Source organism: Nicrophorus vespilloides, unplaced genomic scaffold (assembly GCF_001412225.1).
Source record: "Nicrophorus vespilloides isolate i.1.1-1 unplaced genomic scaffold, Nicve_v1.0, whole genome shotgun sequence".
Lineage (NCBI taxonomy): Eukaryota > Metazoa > Arthropoda > Insecta > Coleoptera > Silphidae > Nicrophorus > Nicrophorus vespilloides.
The window spans coordinates 46,037-69,896 of record NW_017098790.1 but is presented as its reverse complement, the minus strand read 5'-3'; the positions used below and the strand labels follow the sequence as shown (position 1 = coordinate 69,896).

At 27.8% G+C, this 23,860-nt stretch overlaps 1 long non-coding RNA gene across 1 annotated transcript in view; it reads left to right on the top strand.

Moving 5' to 3' along the window:
• LOC108563209 overlaps window positions 1-22,060 on the top strand; it is a 59,484-nt gene extending 37,424 nt beyond the window's left edge. The window contains exons 2-3 of the long non-coding RNA XR_001891085.1: window positions 17,776-17,836; window positions 22,028-22,060. This is a non-coding gene — a long non-coding RNA (uncharacterized LOC108563209). The remainder of the gene's footprint in view (window positions 1-17,775; window positions 17,837-22,027) is intronic.
• Window positions 22,061-23,860: the final 1,800 nt, after the last annotated feature.

Here is a 23,860-nt window from a genome sequence, read left to right as displayed (position 1 = left end):
GCACAGTTTATAAACATGCTGGGTGCACGAGCAGGCACCGCCGACGACAGCTTCATCGACCAATATTTATGGAAGCGTGATCTCAACCTGAAGAGTGTCTTCGCGTTTGAAGTGCAACCTTGAAATAGCTCCCAAACTGGCTGGACATTATTTACGTTCGTATTAATAGCTTCCTCAGTTTCGCGATCACCGAGATGGCGCATACCAGACTATTCCCAATGCTATTGACACAATTAATTAAAACAAACTTCCACATGCCAGGTGATTTAACACCTCTAAATCATCACTATTAATGATCTTCTAATAAACAGATGTGAGGAAATTGCGGTCTCCTCGGTTATATTTTATACATCTCAAGGATAGCTTGGGAGCTAAACGTACATTGTTACAATGGTCGTTAAACGTGAAAGCAATTCGTTGGAATCGTAGTCTTTAAAAATACATCTACGTTTCGATTTAAAGAAACTTTATGTTACAGATTAATCAACTTGTTGTACTGCTCGTTTCTTGATTAAACTTGAAAAATTGATTCTGTCCGTTATATCCTTAGAGACAACTTATAAATCACTGCAAAATAGGCCAAATGTGTTTAGAATAAGGAAGATATTAATCCTTTTAAAATTCCTAATGTTTAGAATAACATTCTTAATCCTACTAAAAATTATTATATTTGACATGTTAGAGTTTTTTTTCTTTCTAGATTGTGGAAAAAACGGCAATTATAATCTACTTTATTTAAATTTACTATAAACTTTTTGTTAAATATTAAAGTTATTTTTTTAAATAATAATAATAATAATTTATTGGCCAAACATTAATACATAAGGAGAAGAAGAAAAAAAAGTACAATTTATACATAAATAATTTTTAACATATAATAAAAATATATATCAATAGGCTGGCAAAAGGGCTTTTTTAAATATTAAATTATATATTCTACTTTTTGCTAACATTTATAGAATATTTACCATCCTACAAAACGTTTTGTTTTCTTGTAAATATAGAATTTAAAAACAGAAAGGTTAAAAAATATTTACAGCAATACCTCGAATACTGTGGAAATTGTACTATCTGAAACCGGACTAATCGAGGATAAGAAATACAAAAAAAACCGCACAAAAAGAAATTATATAAAGGAAAATAAAATATAGAAATGTTTTAAATTAATAACAAACATAATGTATTGCATAAAAAAATGATGGATTTTACTTATATTAACATACATAAAAATATGTTTGAATTTAAAAGATATTTTTTGAGTGCGCTAGTGCGCTTTGAAATAATCAAAGCAAACTAGATTTTAATTGAGATAAAATAAATAGTACACACAATTATTTCTTATACATGATCATTTATTTATTTTATCTGTAGTCAAGTTTCCTTTAATTTTAACTCCTTGATCCTTTCTTTCAAACAATTTACTTATTATTACTTTCTTTATAAGTAATTCTGATCTTTGTCTAATGTTAATATTATCCCAGGAGATTTACAGAATATGTTTTGACTTGAGATGAAAGATCAACTGTAGAAACTTCCCTTGCCCCCAAAAAAAAAAGATAAAGGGCGAAGAAACAGAACTCCGATAGAGGGAGAAACCGTCACATGGATGTCTAAAAAGAACGATGATCTGGAAACTCGAACTTTAGAGATTAGGATTTGGTATGTTAACTGCCAAAAAAGTTCTTTCTTATTTGGCACAAAAACCAAGAAAATAAATAATGCCTATAATATTTACCACATTCGTTTACACTTAATATAACTGACATCAATTCTTCAAAAAATATGATGATTTTTATACTTATCTGATTCTTATATATTTTCGTCGATGATGAACGGTTTTGGTATTTAGGATCTACATTATATTTTGTAGTATTTGTTATTTTTATATTGTAATTGATGTTCTTTTTTTTGGCTAGTTATTTTTTAAATTTTAGTATTATTAAAGCTATTAAAAAACTCAAACATCTCTGATATATAACAAAATATTATATAAAAGAAATGAACGGAGGTAAATGTTAAAATCAATGAACATAAAATATATTTTGATATAATATTGCGACGATGTAAATAAAGATTGGTATATTTATTCAGTCGTCGTTTTAAGTGAATTATGGTCGGGGCTAATCGCGGAATAAAATGTAGAAGGAAATAAAGCAGGTGAAATATGGGTACGTTGAAAGATATAAACGAGTCAATATATTTTGGCGAACTCGTGGAATGCTTTTAACGCCCACTGACATAACAGAGGGGGTTGATACGGGCTCGACAGGCCATAACGGAGTTCAAGTTAGGACAGGTTAAGTTTCCCTGAGGGTTAAGGTTACCTGGGTTCACAAAGTAGACCTACATTTTTCATTATTTATTTTATCTCAAATTTATTATACAAACTTATTAAATTTTGATTTATAATATTAATATTATGAATAAGAATTATGAGTAGTAGTTAACGGTTTGTTAATTAATAACAAGTTACAATAAACATCATTATTATTTAAATAAGAATAGTTTAATCATTTGTATACATGAGATACTTGGGGCCCATGCGCATTGTATTTGAGGGCCCTGCAGAAAATATGATATTAAAACACTATAGAAAAATGTCTTAGCTTGGGGTCCTAGGCACGTGTCTTATTGCCTTAATACAGTGGGGGTCGCGATTCCAAGATATGTCGCGGAAATTATTGGCGGGGATGCAGATAAATTGATAATAGATCAATCCTGGATATTTTTCTACACATACCAATTCTTTAAATTTTTTAAGTACAAACACTGCTTTAATGGTTAAGTCGCCACTGCATAGGAGGTAGCATAATATGCATCTTGTTCTTAATATTTACAGGTTTATTACAATAAATAGTCTTAAGAAGTTTGGATCTTTGGAAATAAATAGTGGGTAAGACTGAGATATTCATTAATATCTATAGACCCAGTATCGATATAACTATAATAAACTGTTTTGGTATTTTGGATCTTATATTATAGTTACAATAAATGTTATACATTCTTATGTCATTTTTGTTTATTTCTTTAATTGGCACGATATTCAAATTAGCTATAGGTAATTTATTATATTTGTGAAAGTTTGGTGTCAAAACAATTAAATTAAAAAAAATATAGCGACCGAAATTGACTTTAATTGTGTCACTCGTGCTTCAAAAGAGGACGAAAATTAACAGATGGCGGATTGCCATACCACTCAATTCGCTCTATTATAAATGGTGCCAAGAGCGAGTATTATACAAATATCTCTTTTTTACACTTATCGATTTATACAGGTCTTCTAAGACAATACTTTTATAATTTACTCTTCTATTTATCATTCGAATTTCGCTGGTTATGCTTAATAATCAGATATTTCCATATATTATAAGATCAAAAACTATAAATATTGTATGTAAATTTATTTATTTCTTACTAAATTATGTTAAAATATATGAAAAGTTTGTTCAAAATCGTTTTTAAGTGACTTTTATCATGATTTTTTGGTTGCCAAGAGATATAAAAAACAAAGCAAATATAAGGATATTAAAAAAAACTATTTCAACATTGTAAACTTTTTTTGGCCAATTAAAATACTTTAACTGTCTTCAGTTAATTACAAATTGCTTTATGAAGACTATGATAAGATTGTAAATAGTCAATTCGATTAAAATTAATCATGTGATTCAATATTAACAGTTATTAATTTAAGAAAAAATTTCTAAATAAGTAGTTTTATTTCTGACAATATTTCAAACTTTATTTAAGAAAACTAACATAATTTACTGAATTTCATTATAAATTGATTTTGTTTTGATATGTGTTACATCCAATAGTAGTTTCTACACATGACTTCTACAAAAAAAAATATATATTTGCACATGGGTCATATTTTTATTCATTATTTATTTTGCTCGTTAGGCTAAATGCTCGTTATGCGAGGTGCTTGATAAGCGAGGTTCACGGTATTTGTAAACATGTTATATAATATTGAAAAACATACTGAGCTCATAGTTTAACAATTAATTTACATTTTAAATATGGTTACATTTATTACTTATCTGGATGGTATTTCTTATGCAATGTATTAATAATTAATGATTACTAGTTTTATTTAGAACGAATTATTTATTTTCTCTGTATTGAAAATAATATATTACCTATTATTTAACAATATTCTTTGGATTATAAGACGCATGTTTCTTTCGCATTTTGATGTCTCCGTGTTTTATTGTTTTAATAATGTGTTTAATAACTTTTTTATTTTTAGCATAGAAAAATTAATGTTCGTTTTAATTAAGTCGATGTAATAATATATAGTGAAACATTAGAATGAGAAATATATGAACTATTTATAATTATACTAACATACACAACATTGAATTGTTTGTGAAAAAATGTAATCTTTGTCAAGTACTTAAAGAGTTACGTGGGAATTCACAGCAGAAAAATGCAATTACGTTCAAATTTATTTTAAATCGTATCCAGTTGAAATTAGTTTTCGAACAAGATTAGGGTAGAGACTATACACGATGAGTAGCTCGAAATTTCAGCGATTAATTTCAACCGGAAATGCGGGCGTAATGAAACGTCAAGAGTTTTTAAATCCGGATGTGCGAACCTAAGGGATGTGTAGTAGTAGTACGTCGTTCCGAAGCTGCAGAGCTATCAAAGAGCCGCAGACACGAATCTCCCTAACAATTAACGTGTACCATCAGATGGGACTTGGAGCGTAATTAGCGTTCAAACCCAAATTTAGTGGAATTATCGAAAACCTCATGCGACGCGCCGCAGTTTTGGTTCGATACCAATGAAACGAATGCTCAAAGGTCATAGGGGGAAACACGAAAATCTTCCTTTAATTTACTTTTTTTTTATTCTCTCTCTTTCTATGTTTATGTGCCAAACGCCAACCTGTGCGAAATTAAAAGTAAACGTTTATTTTGCATCGCCTCCAACCATGAACGTTCAAAGAAGAATTCGGTTTATACCAAAAACGACGTCATTTCCCTACGGCCTCCATTGACAGGGTATATTAAATGGTAATTAAATTAATTACCAACTATGCGAAGTATTGCTTCGGTTCCGATCTAACAACCCGATTTGTTAATTAATTAAATTGCAAATACACTTACTGAAAGGTTCATTTTCGTGTTCGATACATTTACGATCACGTTCAAACACTTCTGATTTTCAAACAAACCTATATTTCCCTGAAGTAATTTCCACTTTTTAAGCAATATCATAGTTTTTTTTACTATTATATCACATCTTTAGGAAATAAATTATGTTTGAAAATTGCACCAAGACATTTTTAAAATATTGTTTACATATGTATTCCACTCACATTTTTAAATCATTATTTGTGCTCTCTGTAACAGTTTCTTTGATGGTGCTTAGGGAATACAGTCGTTTGCATAAGCTATAATGCTTGTAATATTTTAACATTTGTTTATTTTGTTTTAAAAAAATATTTCTAATTTTGAAAAGTTATCTCTTTAATTAATTTGCAAATGTTCGTTAAAGATTGCAAAGATTTATGTATTTGAGTAATTATGAAGGAGAACCGACATTTTGTTTGGAAACCGAAATATTGTTCAGGAACTGAGGCGTTTATTGTTTTGAATTTTTTCAATATGTCCTTACTTATATGAATAGTTTAATAGATTTTCAACTGTTTATTCCAAACAATAACAACCAAATGTTTGAATCAATAATTACATTTTGCATATAACATTGGAAGAGCATAGAAATTTTCGCGTACCTGGTTGTCAATTATAATGCAGGAAAACCGAAATTTTGTTCGTGAAACGAAATTATGTTCGGAAACCGAGACGTTTATTGTTTTCCACTATTTTGCACATAACTGTTTCGTTCGTATCCTGAGGTGTTTTTGTTTTAGATTTATTGGACAATTGTCGTGTAGGAAAACCGAAATTTTGTTCGAAAACCGAAACATCTTGTTTTATATTTATTCAAAATGTCCTTTTTTATACAAATAGTTTAACTGACTTTTAGCCGTTTATAATAGCAATAACAATAAAATGTTTAAATAAATAATTAAATTTTACACATAACTAATTTGTTCGGAAACTGAGATGTTTTTATTTTGGATTTATTGGTCATTATTTTAATAATTGATTTGATTAAATATTGCAGCAATAACAACCAAATGTTTGAATAAATAATTAAATTTTACCCATAACACAAATGACCAGTGATTTTACATTTATGCACATTTCCAGCACAAATCAATTAATTAAATTCTGCAATTACTTCCCCTTTCATTCATCCAATTATGCTTATCAAATCGTTACATATATTAACAGCAACTAAATAAAATCGTATGTGAATTCGTTTTTATACGAGGAATTTTCATGAAAGAACTTCTTAAAAAGGTATATACATAACATTAATATTAAATGCCATTTATAGGATTCTCAATGCAACGCAGATTCGCTGAAATAAATCAAAGAAAGCATTTACATTTTTTTTTATATATATAAAATCAGTCTGCAGATATGTCTACATGGTATAGCTGGAAATAACGAGTAATGTTTCAGTCTATAAGTACAATGAAATATTGTTATATAATGTAGAAGCTTTGTGTACATATTATCGAACCATTTGCACAGTAAATAATATATATTTATATGTCAAATACAAAATAGGCTTTTCATGTTGATACCTCAATTATATTCTTGCAAATACTGTTTTATAACCGACATAGTTTAAATAAATTTGTTTGAAATATTATCGACAATTTGTATTACTGCTTTTGGTACTAAGAAACAAAAAGTGCGTAATAGTAAAATACAGGTAGTCAAAGTAAAGACAGAGAACTTTTGTACACAGAAGTAGACATTTAGATTATCTCGAAATTTGTCGATAATCTAACTATTATAAACTTCTACATTTCTTTACTGCTGGGATCAATGTCGGTTTAGAGATTTAGTATTTCACTAAATCTGTCCAAAATAAAACTGTTTTTACATAATATAGAACAGAGTATGATATTTATAATAGGACATTCATAAAATTATCAACTAAAATCTAAAATACTGGGACCGCTTTAAAATTCTATTTATTTACGAATTTTATAAATTTGTCTTTTTTTTATTTATATATATATTAGATTGTCCAATATGTTACTGAAGTTATTTGCATCATTTTTTTCAACTCAATTCAATGACAGATTTATTATGTTATATGCAATTTTGAAGCTCTTATTTTCACCTGTCAGAATCACAATTCGGTCTTTCATTTCTCATTCCTGTAAAATTGATTTTCATACCCATGTCTATTAAGTCGACAAAATGGAACATCTCCAATGGCTAAGGTGAAAGTTCAAATTTAATTTCTTTTCAACTATTTATTCACATTTGATAAATTCGCCAGATCGAAGATAAATATATTAATTATTCTTGAATATTATTAAAGAAACTCTGTTCGTATTATCAATTATCAAAAAAAATATAATTTTTCATTGACCTAAGTCATTTATTTATTTTAACTTACTTGATAACTTATTTGGTCTGAGTTTTGTGTATTTATGTAACAGGACAAAGAAGCATTGGAATGTATATATCACCCTTGAAGGAGACTATGTTGATGAATAAAGTCGAATATTTAATGAGGTATTATATGTCCATTTGTATTTAGGTATATCGATTTTAATTGTTTAATAAATAAATAAACTGATTTTGGGTATCATTATTTACCTAAGATGTAAACCAAATATAAAGAGAATACCTGACCAAAGGGCCATTGGGGTCTTTCCGACCACGTACTTAATACAAAAAAAAAGTGTCTGTGGAAAAAGGATATTAGGAATTGGAATACGGAATTTAGAAATGGAAGATTTATTGGTCTCTTTGGAAATAATTTTATGAGAAAAGGATAGTTACCTATCGAGGAGAGGTTCCCTAAAGTAACATGGGCTGACAATGGGGTGATATTATGATAGGTGTTTTGTTTTGGAAGGATTTATTTTCTGGCGACACATGTTGAACTATAATAAGGATTCGGTGAGGAAGTTTTGTAAGTTTTGGATCGATGATTGAAGGGTAGAGGCGTGTGAAACCAAGGTGGTATCATCAGCATATTAGAGCATGTAAAGGTTAGGATCAAAGGTATTAGGATCGGAGTTATAAAGCTTGGAAAATAGTGTTATACAACAGGAGAGACAACAGAAGGAAGTGCTCACGATTTTGAGAGAACTATAATTTTAAATTTATAGATAAAATTTAATTTCGTGGTCTCAATTCTCAATTGGAATTGCTGTATCAACAAAAGAACGACAAGCACTAAATTAAGCAGCGTTAAAGAAAGTCATATAGGCACAGTGGACGGCAAATTGCGGCTCGTGAGCCGTTTTTGGCTCTATTGAGGACAAAGTGCGGCTCCCAGTTAAAAAAAATGTGAAATGGAGTTCCTATATTTTTTCAACTAAAACATTTGAAATTCTCTTTTCTCACTAAAAATATTTGAAATTCTTCTCCGTCATCAATTATGGAATTCATTCTTCCAAAATCGATTACCCTCTTTTGTGTATCCACCCTTATGTATTGTGCTCCCTAAACTTTCTAAACATGAAATATCTTAAAAATAACTTTTTGATGACCCCTGCATTAACAGGTAGTAAATAGGTTACTGTAACATAGACTTAATAGGTAAATTTAGACCTTTTTAAGCTTTGAGTTTATAACAAATCAATGTTAATCGAGGAAGAAATTTGTTGACAATAAACAAAAGTTGAATTTATTGAAAGCTTACATGGCTAAATTCCCAAAAATGCCAACGATTATTATAATATATACTGATCAAGATATTTGTATTTTGTATGAAATATAAATGATAAAAAGGACTAATTTATAAAATCGATAAGGAATAGCCAAATAAGTAGTGATTGTCAACTACTTATTTGGGTATACTTATATGTAAAGTTAGAGTAAGAGGTGCTTATTGCATAATGATGTATCCAATATATGGACTAAATTAAAAGTTCTGCAAAGTAGTTATGAAGTTAGCTTGGAAGCGGATAATATTTTTTTGCGCAGATTGCACTTTCCAATTTCATCACATTCGGTTATCTAAATCTTAATTAGAACAGAGATTTGGGATAATCCAAAAATTATAGAATTCCACACCCTCAGAGAAGGATAAAAGAATAGAACTTATGCAGCAACACTTCCGTTTTTAATATCTGGCTTCGCGGAAATTAAATCGTTTCTCGGGATTCATATCATGCTCCTTCTACATAATCCGATCCCTCGAAGCGGGCTTATCAAATCTCCCCGACAGCAGAGATAGCCTAATAAATGTAACCGTGCTTCCGGAATGCCATCACCGAAAAGCTTTCCAACCAGAAAATGAAATTATTACCAAAAGTACGACAAAAAAAAGCAACCGTATCGGTGGAAGAAGGGAGAAGCGAGAGTGCTGTTCGAAGACGGAGAGGAGTGGGTTTGAACTTCCGGAATGGATGCTGTAATGCGGAAATAATGTTTAGAACTTGTCCCTTATTGAAAAGCTTTTTCGTCCTCGATACCAACCTTATTGTTTTTTCTTCTTTCTAGAGTCTTCTTTCTCTTTTCCATCCAAGGACATTAAATTGCAAAACGGATTAGGAAAGTTTTGGCGTTAATTGAATAGCTGAAAAATGTTGCCGAAACCAAAATATATATATATATATATATATATATAGAATATGCGATAGGTATAAATATCCTTTGCTAGGAAAAATAGACTATCATCAAGTCGTCGCTGTGGGAGACGCGTACGGATGGTTAAAATATTGTAATATCCTTTACGAAACTTCTCCGACGTCGAGCTCGGAAAATGAATTACGAAGACTAAAAAGGAAGGAGCGGGAGAGAAGAGAAAAGAGGAGAGAAAAAAGAGATACAAGAAGGGAAGAAGTGAAGCAACGATTACAGGGGATGGGTGGAGAACAAATAAAAGTTAAAATATTCCTTGAACTCCTTGAACGGTTTCGAGCGGTTTGCTTTAGAGTTTAAGTCCTCCGGATTAAAACCGACTGGAAGTAATGCCGTTATTAATTAATAGCGATGATAAATAAATCGTCGTATTAATATCGGTTATGCTTTAGATTAAAACGATTCAGGATTGAAATTTTATTTTAATTCTCGGCTTAAGAAAATTAAATTTAATAATTCTCAGTAATTTTTTTCTAAAATCACAATTTACTTATTTTTATCAAACTGTTGAAGATTTAAAATGTTATAATCAGATACAAAATATATTTTCAAATTTCATTGTTTTCAACTAATTTTATTCCGAAATGTTTAATTATTACGCTTATGAATAAATAATAAAAGCATCGTATTACAATTGACTATGCTTGAAGTTTTGAGTTTAAGAATTAAGTTTTGGCTTGAAATATTAATAAATTAAAAAAATATCATTAAAGTGCGTTCATTAAAAGTACCGTAATTACTATTTATTAGTTTATCTAATTAATAAATCATTTTAAAATCTCAATTAACATTGTTTTTATAACGCTGAAATCGGTTACATTTTGCATTCACAAAGATCCCATTGAAAAAGCGTTGTTTTTGTAGATTTACATAAACGACTGTAAACCTGAATATTTAAACTTACACGATTTTTCTTACATTACAAAAAATGTGATAAAAACCGCTCAATAAAAAAATATACCAAAATTGTACACTTGATGATAATTTCAATTTTTCATAATAAGGATTATCTCCTACATTATCTAATACTAATAAATAATCTCAATTTAAGTAAAATAAACTAAATTTTAAATATAATAATTGAGGTTTTTTTTCCACATTTCTAAACTTTTTTAATTTTTTAAGTTTTAATACTTTATCGTGTCATCAGCTTCCATTATCAAATTTATTTACTTTTTAACAGATTCCATTTAATACTCTTCATCAATTAACATCATTCTTGAAGATCGTATTAATTATAAGTGACAGTTAACTTTAATTATAGCCTATATTAATTACACAAAAATAAGAAATTACAATTTATTAGTATTTTTAAATTATTTATTTAAAAATATTTATTGGCCCAAATTTGAAGGTTCATTTGAAAAAAAAGTCAAAATAATTATATATAAAATAATTTCTAATGTTTCTGTTATTTTTATATTTAATAAAAGTTTAATATATCAACCATTCAATATGTTGCAATAATCATAATTAAATTAATTAATAAAATATTATAATGTATATACATATTTTTATCAAAACTAACTTTGTAAATATTTTTGGTGTAATTTATTATTAGTTTATATATATTTTTTAAAGTTATTCTATGGATTTGTTTATTAAAGACTTTGTTCAGTAAATCTTACTAATTTCATACCCGAATTATGCTGTTTAGAGAAGATATATGGTAGGTCTTGTGGGACCTAGTGCCTGATATAATTAGTACAGTTTAGTTTGTTCTTTGAGTTGTGGTAGAAATGAACTAACTTACTAGTTATAATGTATGTAATATTTGTTACATTACATAACGTCTATATATTAAATAATAGAAACCATTATTCGTAATAACGTACATTTTATTCACAAGAACGTAAATAATGGTTCCGCGATAATCCACACACATTTTAGGGTGAACTATAGTTAGTAGATTTTTGTAACGATTTTAATTAGTTTTTCATTTATTATAATTAAACTTATTTTTATTAAAATGTCCGTACATGAAATAAGTATTGTTTTTGAATACTTTTATTTGCATATTTAATCGCTTTTTTTTCTAAAACATTTTTTTTGTACATTCATTCGAATGTTTGTACGATAATTGTACGATTGAACCTATAATTCAAGTATGTATTATCGCGCGTTTATAGAATTTTGTTATTATAGCACTAACTTATTCAATTACAAACACTTGAATTACTGACAGTAATTAAGTTCAAATACATTAAATAATAAACTATGGTTATGATATAATTTATTTGATATATACTTTATTAGTACATAATGAGTATAGAATTTGTTGTATGTATATTTGTTCGCACGAACGTACAATCATCACATGTTTTTAGTATTTTTTTAAAAAGAATTTGAGAAAGAATCAGACGTCTCAATCTGACATTAACAGATCCTAAAAACATATAAATGAATGATATAATTGACTATAATTTGTGTACGTCTCTTCGAATATTTGTACGTTAATTCAATTAGAGGACGATAAATCACATATTTATTATCAAACGTACGTTTAAAGCATTATGTTATTAGAGAACCAACTCTATTTCCAACACAGAGTCGATATGGAAACTCACTTCAATTACAAACACTGGAATTACTTCAAACACAATTGTTGAATTGTTTGCATGGTAGTAATTACGCTTCAATTAATCATGCTATAGTGTAACCGCTGATATCAGTACACGATGTGCAAATAAATAAATAAAAGAACTTTTGCAAGTCAAAACAACAGTTGTTGATCGCAAATACCATTCAAGATTATATGAGTTTTTTTTAATGAAAAATCGAGTACGGTTTTTGGAAAATGCAACTGTTTATTACGCATTAAATAGCCATTAGATCAACGGCGGAATATCAAAAGCTGGATTACAAATGTACACTAGAAAGCTATCAGCTGGAGTGGATTAATCGATATCAAATACATGTACACGATTCATGAGAAATAAAAAGATTCTTTTAAAACTTCCCATTGAAAATCATCGTCCGTACTTGATTTCACAGTCCAATTAAAAAAATATTGAATAATATATATGCAGATCAAAAAGGAAATAATAAAAGATTCATTTATTTTGTGTGAATGAAAATTCTTGAAAAGCACTCGCCTTGGGATGGAATTAATTAATGTCTTTGTATGTTTGCTTATTATTTCTTTGTTAAAAATGATGTATTTACTTGCGATTTTGATGTTTCGAAACGTATTCTCAACTAAATTTTGAGATTGTAATTAAATTACAAAATGTGCAAATACAGTTTCATGAATGATTAATATATTCTTGGTAATTAACAAGTATTTGTAATAAAACCATTTTTGTGTTGCTTTTATTAAATAATAATAATAAACAGCAAATAAATAGAAGAATAATAGTAGTTTTTTTATTCATTATTTTTTCGTTTACAAAAATAATTTTAACTAAAATTAGAATTTTATTATTGTTGATGAAAAAGTATTGTTAACAATGATTTGTTATTTTATTCATTACTTTTATTATAAGTAATTATTAATTTACTCGTAATTTGGTTGCATTAGTTTTTTTGTTAGTCATTATCATTTTTTCTTGATTGTGTAGATAAATGAATATGTTTTTGATAATTAAAAAGTAGTTTCAATAGAAAACATTAAACTTCACTTTTTCTTTACTTTTACAATTAATTTTAACATACTTTTAGATTATAAATAAATAGTAAAACTGTAGTTTTTTTTATCGAAATTAAGGATTTAATAAAGAGAATTTTAAAGATTTTGATTTGTTTTATTTGTATTTCATATACTCATGATTGTTTCCGTTTAAAACCCAATTTTAAATAAAATTTTATTAATTTACTTATATGTTTTTTATTTGTTTTTAAAATATTTTGATTATTATTATTGTTTTTGTTTTTATGTGATTTTGCTTTATAAGTATAAAATTTTATGCATGGTAATTATTGTTTTTTTTTTGTTGAAATTATGAATTAATTCTTGATATTGAAAATGTATTTCCAACAAAAATATTCAACTTAAACGAAATACGTATGAAACTAAAATTAGAGGCACGATTAACATCTATTCAAAAATAGTTCCACTTGTGATAAATATTAAACCTGATTTATTGGAATAATAATTCAATTCGATTGCATTTCTAACGTTTTATTGATTCCATTTATTATTTTTGGAATTTATTATGCATTTAAAAAAATCTCTTTTAGCATATTATTTTTTATTATAATACATATATGTTGCTATAGGTAGTACAGTCCGGTTTCACTATAATCGTATTGTAAACAAAATAAATTTTAAATGAGCGAATAAAAATAAATCAATTAGTCATATTTCTTTTTATGGAGTTATTTTTGTATTTATTTACTTCCTCATTATACCTTACTTTCAAATAGTACGGAACCGCACTATGTGAGTATTACTGTATTGATATTTTAAATTAAATAAGTCAATTTGATGATTCTATATTGATTTATAATGCGGACATAATGCAAATTGAATAATTTTTAATTTTTTTTTTTCTTGTTCTCAAATTAATTAGTAACCGAATAAATTATTTCATTTTTATTTATGAAAATTTTATTACTTATTGACAAGTCCATAAACTTCGAAAATTTTAAAATTTTGTATATAAAACATCATCGTTATACATTTTTTTTTTAAAATATATGTTTACTTTTCTATAATTAGATTTGATAATTAATTAAGAACACAGTCTTATATCAAAGAGAACACTTAAAATTATCCATATAACTACAAATGACAAGTATAAATTGTAAAAATTTATGATCTAAACTTTCACCGAGATTTTTGGCCAAGTAGAAATTTTCTGAAAATAGCTATTACAGTGAAAGTTATTTTTAGTAAATGTGAGTTTATTTCTGTCCCACCTGTTTCTCGCAACGTATTTAGTCCACAAAAAAGGTAATAAAATAAACAAGGTACAATACATTATCATTCCATTCCATTCACATTTTGAAACTACTCGATTTTTTAGACTTTTGCGTAAATTACGTAATTACCAACGGGGTTATTAACTCTCCGTTCGATAATCCCAAATGCATGCGAATATTTTACTCGTAACAGTTAAAATATTTCATTCATTCGTTATTTTTTTTTCTTGTACAGAATGCCGATACATTGTAAATTTTCATTATAAAAGGTCTCTCCGAATTTAATTGCTTTCACGAAACGTACTTTAGAGTGCAAGTAGGAATGGGGGATGCAGGGAGCTGTTTTTAATATTAAATCTGGAAGAATTCCTTTCACTGCTGCTTTTAATATAGTCGGGAATTCATTTGTACTTAGCTTAGTTACTGCCATGGATGATTAAATACTTTAAATTTAAATTTTTAAATCTTGAATAATATTAATACCATTTTATATGAATTATACTACTTTATGAGTGTAATCTCTAATGGTAATTGGAAAATGTAATTGTTCGAAAACAGAAATCACTCCTCTTTAAGAAATAATGCAAATTTGGATAAAACTTTTTTGAAGCCCAGACGATTGTTCACTCATTTATTAATGCGTAAAATCGACGACGTAACAAAAGCGCACAGGACAGTAACCCAAGGCACTGGAGTGAATGTCACTTTAGTCCTTCCCACTTTTGCCCTGAGTGCTTTTGTCGAGTGATACGTTTACGAAATAAATGAAAATAAATAAAATACAATAAAAATAACATAATTTTATTATTAATTTCATCTCCATGGGAGAAATTTGATGAAGTGAAGAAAAATAAGAAAATCACATTTTTTTTATTTGTATTTATGTTCGGGAACCGAATACTTTGTAAATTTCTAAGTTTTTCTCGAGATTTCATGAAACGAATTTCCGATTTCAAATAAGAATGGAGATTTTAAGATACCGTTTTTAATATTAAATCTGATATAATGCCTCTCTATAATACATCGAATTAGCATTTAGGAACCGAAATTTTGTTCGGAAACTGAAATTATGTTTCAGATCGGTTACTGTTTTTGCTTATTATTTACATTCCGGAACCGAATTATTTGATATTATGTTGTTTAAGAACAAAGTTTTTATTATATAAGCATACTATTGATTTGCTTCCTACTATTAACATACTTATTTGGATTAATATCAAGTTTCTAATAGCTTCATTTTTTATTTGTTCGTCAACCGAATACATTGTACATTTCTACCTGAGATTTCACAAAACAAATTGAAATAGGAATGGAGGTTTCACAATACTATTTTTAATATTTAATCTGATATAACGCCTATGCACAATAGATCTGATAATCACTTGGGAATCAAAATTTTGTTCGGGAACTGAAATTATGTTCGTTAACCGATGTGTTTTTGATTGTTATTTACGTTCGGAAACCGAATTAATAGATATTCATGTTGCTGAAGAAAAAGTTTTTATTGTATAAACATACTATTGATTTACTTCCTACTATTTACATACTTATTTGGATTAATACCAAGATTGTTGTAGCTCGAGTAATGAAAATAGTAGAGAAATTTCAGAAAGTGAAATTTTTCATTGTAAAACGCTACATTTTTTGTTTATGTTCGGGAACCGAATACATTTCAAAGTTCTCCCTGAGATTTCAGATTTCAAATAGGAATGGAGATTTCATGATACTGTTTTTAATATTAATTCCTCTCTATAATACATCTGATTACTACTTGGGAACCGAAATTTTGTTCGGGAACTGAAATTATGTTTCTTAACCGATGTGTTTTTGCTTATCATGTAAGTTCGGAAACCGAATTATATGATATTCAAATTGTTTAAGAAAAAAGTTTTTATTGTATGACCCTACTATTGATAACAAGTATGTTATAGCTTCGAGTAACGAAAATAGCAGAGAAATTTCGGAAAGTCGAAATTTTCATTGTGAAATGGTACATTTCTTATTTGAATTTATGTTCGAGAATCGAATACATTGTAAATTTCTAAGTTCTCCTCGAAATTTCACGGCATTATATTAAATAATCTGAAATTATGTTTGTTAACCGATGCGTTTTTGTTTATTATTTACGTTCTTGAACCAAATTACTTGATATTCATGTTGTTTAAGAACAAAGTTTTTGTTCTATAAGCATACTATTGATTTACTTCCTACTATTCACATACTCATTTGGATAAATACCAACTTTGTTATAGCTTTGAGTAACGAATATAGCGGAGAAATTTCCAGATTTTTTTTGTACTAAATGGTTGTTATTTGTTTACAATTCTTGTATGTGGGACGACGGAAAGAATAAAATCCTTGGATAGTCTCCAAATATACTTCCTTTTTCTTATACCCTCGTCATGTTGTCTACATTTATATACATAATATATATTTTATATACACATTATATATATAATATATACATGTTACAATTCCGTATATGAACAAAACTAATAATCATTTCCGTATCCGTGGGTTTTAATAAAATTTAATTTCTACTTCACTTTTATTGCGATTTCATCATACGTTTGTACTAGTTTCATCCTACATTATTTTTTGTAGTAATAACATTTTGTAGATTGTGATCGTAACAATAATACGACTTGTATTTACGTAACAGTAATTAATTAATGTTTCAGCATTAATTGAAAGCGATTTATAAACTGCGGATCTCCTAGGGTTTTGGTCTGAGAATTAATTAACGTATTTTGCATTTAATCAATCCATCTTGGTTCACCCATCAAGCTTGATTTGTTTTTATAAAAATAGATCCGAACGTTACAGCTAACCTTAATTTCCGTAGGTCAAACAATAGAAACTAATTGAATAATGATTTATTCGGATAATATAAAATCAGATCTCCACGATTCAATGCGCAATTTAAAATTCTTCTATGGAAATCGATATTATACCTATAACACTTTCATTCAAGTCGAAGTGAATTGAGGTCGCCTTCGGGGTATGAGTTCTTATCATTTGAAGGGCGTCCGACCGTCTTTTGTAAACCGATTTTATGCTTGACTCTCCTTTGAGTACTTAAGGTTCAAGGACTTGGACGATCGATAATTGCATTAGTTTCAAGTTAACTGAAAATAAGTTATATAACTCTGTTCTAAGGTAGCTTGCATTACTTGAAACTCAATATATTACATTTGTTTTCTTCTCTTTTCAGATCGATATCAAGGATAGTCTTACAGATATATTTTATCCAGGATATCTTAAACTTCGGATAAGTACGTACTCTATTTCTATTTTACATTATAATAAATCTAGAAGAAGGAAATTTATTGGAATGAATTGTTTATTTTAATTTTTGTATTACAATTAATATTATATAGTAAACCAACAAATTCTGATTAACTATTGAAAATATATATACGAGGGGTCTAGTCTAACAAAAGTTTGCTAAATTGGCTGAAAAAAAAACAAAATGAAAACAATTTTATTTTAATATGTTTAATTTTCATCCTTTTGTAATTTCTCTACATAATTACCATTTGTTTCAATACATTTATTAAGTCGCTCCACCATACAAAACATTCCTCAAAATGGCTTTTTGGTGCTTTCAACTTTTAATTAATGATCTTTTCATTGAACCTGAAGACTTTTTACTTCTTTTTTTTTTAAATTTTTGGAAACAGCCAGAAACGACAAGGCGCTAGGTAGAGTAAGGTGCTAGGCGAATTTCATTGATACCAGAGAGCGCAAGAAAGTTGTTGGTTATTTTCATTAGTGTAAGTGGGCGCATGATACTGATATAAAAAATAGCAAAGAAGTTCCCTTTTTTTCTTGTTTCCCAACAAATTTTTGAAAACTTGTAATAAGCAAGTTTCTGTGTACTACTTAGCTACAGAGGGTAAGACGAGTATTACGAGTGAGATAGCAGCTACCACTTTTACTCCTCTGGTAGAATAAATCGACATCATCATTTTTGTTGCTTTGCTTTGGGGGGATTTGCACCTTCTGCACTCCATACCATGCACTGCTGCTTGGTTTCCAGGTCATACTTATAGAATCAAGATTTATAACCTGTTACGATTTTACTAAAAGTGCTAGAATCTACAATTATTATTTGGTTGTCATTTAAAAATCCTGGAACCCATCGAGCGAATTTATTCATGAAGCCAAAGTGATGATTTAATATTTGCGACAAAGCCATAGTATTCAAAGCCAGTTCATCAACTACCTCTTCCTGTGTCACTCTTGGATCTTCGTCAATGTTTGTCTTCACCAGGGCTACATTTCTATCATCGGTCGAAGATTTCGGGCAACTTTCACGAGGGAAATAGTCACAAGGCATTCACTCCATATACATTTGTATATGCTTGAGTTGACATCGAAATTCATAGAGAATGACAAAATGCTGTATTGGTGGTGGAATTTCTAACAACCTTAACTCACTAATCTTGTATTTTCTCCTATCCATTATTACCGATCTTCTTGAAATTTGACATGAAATATTGTTAGACTTTAGCAAATTGTTTTTTCAAATACAAATTAATTAATGCGATTTTTATGTAATAGGACTTTCCGCCCTTAATTAAATAAACCAAATATGTTGAAAATAAAAAAATCATAAAACAATAAAATTTTGCAATAATATCTTATAGTCTAAAAAATACAGTAATTGTACTAAAATATTATAGTTAATAAAAAATAAAGTTTTTCATTTAATTATTTTTTTCTGTAATTTTATTATTGTTAAAATACATTTTGTTATTATAATTGTTAAATATTTGTAAAAGTTAATTAATTTCGGATTTGATTAATCTGATGGTTAATTTGGACCAGTTAATTTAGAGGAAAATCACATAAAGAAGTTAATAAAATAAGTAATTTCTGTATATCCATATCACAGGAAAGTAAAATTATCAGATTTTTTCGTAAATTTCATACTTTTTAATCTGTACTTATATATGTAATTTTATAATTGATGACAGGTAAAAAAAATATAATTTATTTACAAAAATGCTTAATTTTTTAACAGTTGCTTAAATTGGACCGCTTAATTTAGATGAAATAAATATAGAAAAATAACAAGTAGTTTCGATAAATTCATATTACAGTATGGATATATTTTTTGATATAATTTTGAAGGAATTAAATAATTTTTAATACCTCTATTTTTTTCTTCATTTAAATATTCTTTTCAATTGAAAAAAATGTTTATATGTTTTGTATATTTATAAAATTATAGCATTGAATAAAAGATTAAATCTCGACATTTCTTTCAGTGATAAAATTAATCTATTATGTGTATTACACGAAAATGTATAACACATACATGAAAATTTAGCTTTTACAATAATTCATCAAAATTTATGTGATGTATTTCACTAGAATTATTTCTGTACTATTAAAAAAAATACATATCTATTTTTCTACAAGCAATTAATAAATTCTATTGGAAAATAAATCTTAGTGTGTGTTTTGCTCGGAACATATATCAAACTATTATGCCCAGAAAATGGAGAACACAATTAATTCTCGCGTATTTCACGAGCCATGTCAGAAGTATGTTAAGCGATTCGCTACACGCCATATATCAGAGCTCCTCAATTGAAACGCTTAACCACCTCATTAATTGTCCGATACATCAACATAACACAGCAATAGCCAAGTTATTTCTCAATAGCTACAACCTATTAATTGAATAGAAATAAATTTATAAACTAATTAATCCATACCGCGTGACCTTGAGCTACCACCCATCATCCAAGGCAGACATTCATTCTCCGCACCATGAATATTCATTGTATAACAAACAAATGCCGAATGAATTGCGTTATTCTACCTAACATAATAATCTTCATGCATAACTAATGTGTAAATCTCAGATTATGTAAAATCTATGTGATAATGGTATATTTCATCCTCTGCAGACTAATGTTTCCATTTGTTATCATTTCTATGTTGTACAGCAACGAATTCACTACATAAAATAATTTTTGTTTTTAGTCCAGTTACAAATAATCCGGGTTATGGAACAGTTTACTTGCATTATGAGAGGTATTTAGTTCCTCAATTAGTCTGCCTGGTTTTATATAGACCGCGATATTGGCAGAACCGCACTATGTTACTGTTTTTAAATGACATTTGACATATTATTTTATGAATTTTATTCACTGTGCTTTTCACTTTTTTTTTTATTAAATTAGTAAAATATTGTTATATAATATTTTTTTATTTGAATTTATAAATTATTTTGTACTAAAATAAATTATTTGAAAAAAAGGAAGTAAATTGTTTTTCGATTAGAATAAGAATGGAAGTATTGTAACGTTACAAGGTGGTAATATTATAAGTGCTTCTATCGTTTGAGAATGGAAAATTCCTACTAGTTTTCAGATCGGAAAATGCTTCAATGGAAACATTCCGGAAATACTTGAGCCATTTATGTGTGCTAAGACTCGTGTATTTCTTTCAAACACGCGAGACTCGTAATTAAATAAAGTTGAATATACAAAGAAAATTTAAATTTACACGTAATTAGACTAATTGCAGTGAAAATGTAAATTTATTTCTTGCATTTCTACTATAATGTTTTATATTTCAACATTTCCAATTTTAAAATTTAAATATTTACATTCATTCATTCAAATTATAGTTATTATTTAACAAAACTTGTTTATATAAAACAGTCAACTTTAAAAAAGTTCTGTCTTTATACAATCTCATTTTGTGTAGTTCATTTTTATTCGGTTTCCAAGTCCTCAATCAGTCCGGTTTCAAACAGGATATGTGTGGTATCATTGGGTTGGTGCATAATTGCGTTTTTGTAGGCCAATTTTTTGTTAATAAAAATTGCTGTTTTCTTTATTTAACAAAATATTTGAAGTAGATGAAGAAATGTTGTTTAAAAACGCCTGATAATTATTATACTTAATTTGCATATGGTAGTTAATTTTAAATAGTAAAACTATTGTTTGAAACAGGACGATAATTGGAATTGTGGTATTATTATGTGATGAAAATAGTATCAAGGTTTTCATAAGTTAGGAGTGGAAAATATTTACTGTTTTTCAGATCGATGCAATGAAAATTCCAGAAATGTTTTAACATTTTATGTGTTATGTAATGTTAAGAGCTTATGCATTTCTCTCGCCACGTGGGATTCGTTATAAAGTTGAATTCGCAAAGGAAATTTAAATCCAGACTAATTACAATTAAAAGAGAAAATGCATTTCATTGTAAATTACTGTTAGTTGCATGTATGCTTTTAGTACTTAATTAATTATTTGTATATTTTAATTTAATGTATTTTGTGTTATAAATATTGTAGAAATTACAGAAATGATTCAAATAGTACGGATTCTATCAGTCCGGATTTACTATAGTCCAAATTTCCAAACAAACTGCAAATTACAATACAATTATATTTGTATACGTAAATAATTGTTTTTTTCTCTTTATTCATGGATTAGTCCGGTTTCAAACAGTCCGAGATATTGGCGGAAAAAAAAAGGAAAAACTAGATGTAAGTATCATTTTTAGTTACGTTTAAGAAACTTTAGTTAAAAACGGAAGAACAGGTGTTAAGATCAAATCGTCAATTACAAATGACACTTGAACATTGGATTCCCTCTGTTCTTTCACACCGTAAAAATTCCAGAAATGCCTGAACCATTTGTTTGCTTTTATGTAAAATTAAGATTTTTTACATTTCTCTCTCCAAGCGAGACTCGCAATGAAATAAAGTTGAGTATACAAAGAAAGTAATAGCATAATTTAAATTTCTTACATAAATACGGCTGGCTGCATTGGAGATACAAAAGTTTTTTTAAGCATTGCAGGTGTAATTTATTCTGTTAAGGTTTTCCTTTTCGTTTACGCTTATTTCAATTGGATTATGGTTGTAGTTGTTATAAAAACATTTCAGTTTAATAAATATATAATTGCGCAAAAAACATCATAGTTTAAAATTTAAATACCTTGCATAGTCCGAATTTATTGAATTTGTCAAAATATACTATTTTTTAGTATCCAAAATAAATTTAAAGAAATATTACACAAAATATGTTATTATACTTTCTTACATATTAAGAAATATTTATTTTTTCAATTTACATTTTGCAGATTTTCTTTTGAAGAAAATTACTTTTTACTATTACTTTTTTTACTATTTTATGGAAAAACAATCTTAGCAATTATTTTATACTTAAATTACAGAAAGAGTTACAATGAAAAAGTCAATTTTCATCTTTATTCATTTTCGGTACATTTTGTGCGTTGTAACATTTATTACGTTTTCTGACGATGTAAGGAAACATAATAAAACTATAATTTTGACCCGTTCATACATTAGATGTATTTATTATAAAATTTCCTAAAATTCTTCATAATCTGCAACAATTAAAAAAAATAAGAAAAACTCAAAACTTATCACTATTTCAAAAACTGACAGCTGGTGTTCAAAAGAACGTGAAAAAATACGATAATGGGCAGTGGCGTAACAATTAGTGAGTGGGCTCTTAGCAAAGTTGAGGGCTCTATCGAATTTCAATTCAATTTAGTGCCGACAATCAAAAACCACTGGATGCTACGTCACTGAAGATAAAGTTAATTTGTATATATGCATCAGTACGAAATAATTGATAAATTAATTAATCTTCTTATCCTAACAAAATGCAAATCTAATCCAGCTTATCCTATTATATAACGCTAAATATATTTTTAATTAAAACTAATTTCAAGTAAAAAATATTGAATCTAAATATTATTACAATTTGATGTTTATCGATTTAAATGCATATTGATTTAATTAGAATTAATGGAAAAATTATGTTTATTTTGATAAAAAAAAGACCTGAAATGTTCCTTTTATATTAATAGTGCTGAGTGAAATAATGAATATTTTCGATTAGAATAATTATTACTTTTTTTTTTATTATTATTGCACTTGTAATAAGATTATTCAATTAAATAAATGGAATACATTTTCTTTTATCACTGTATAATTTCAGATTGGGTTTATTTAGCACGTGCACGTGAATAACATTGAAGAGAAGGAAAGAGAGTTGTAGGAAGCGGATGGAGAAGGAGAGAGCATAAAGGGAGAGGACTCGAAGGGATTGTAACTATCTTGGCAAAAAGGACTATCGTAAAATCGTATAAATCTTTCAGGCCATTTATAAACGGTTTCTTTGCTGCGACTTTCTTTCTTCCCATCTCTTCCCTTTTCCTCCTGATTTTTCTTTCTTATTTCATCCCGAAGTGGAACTCTGTTTCTGGCATCAAAAACGTGCTTGTTCCTCCTC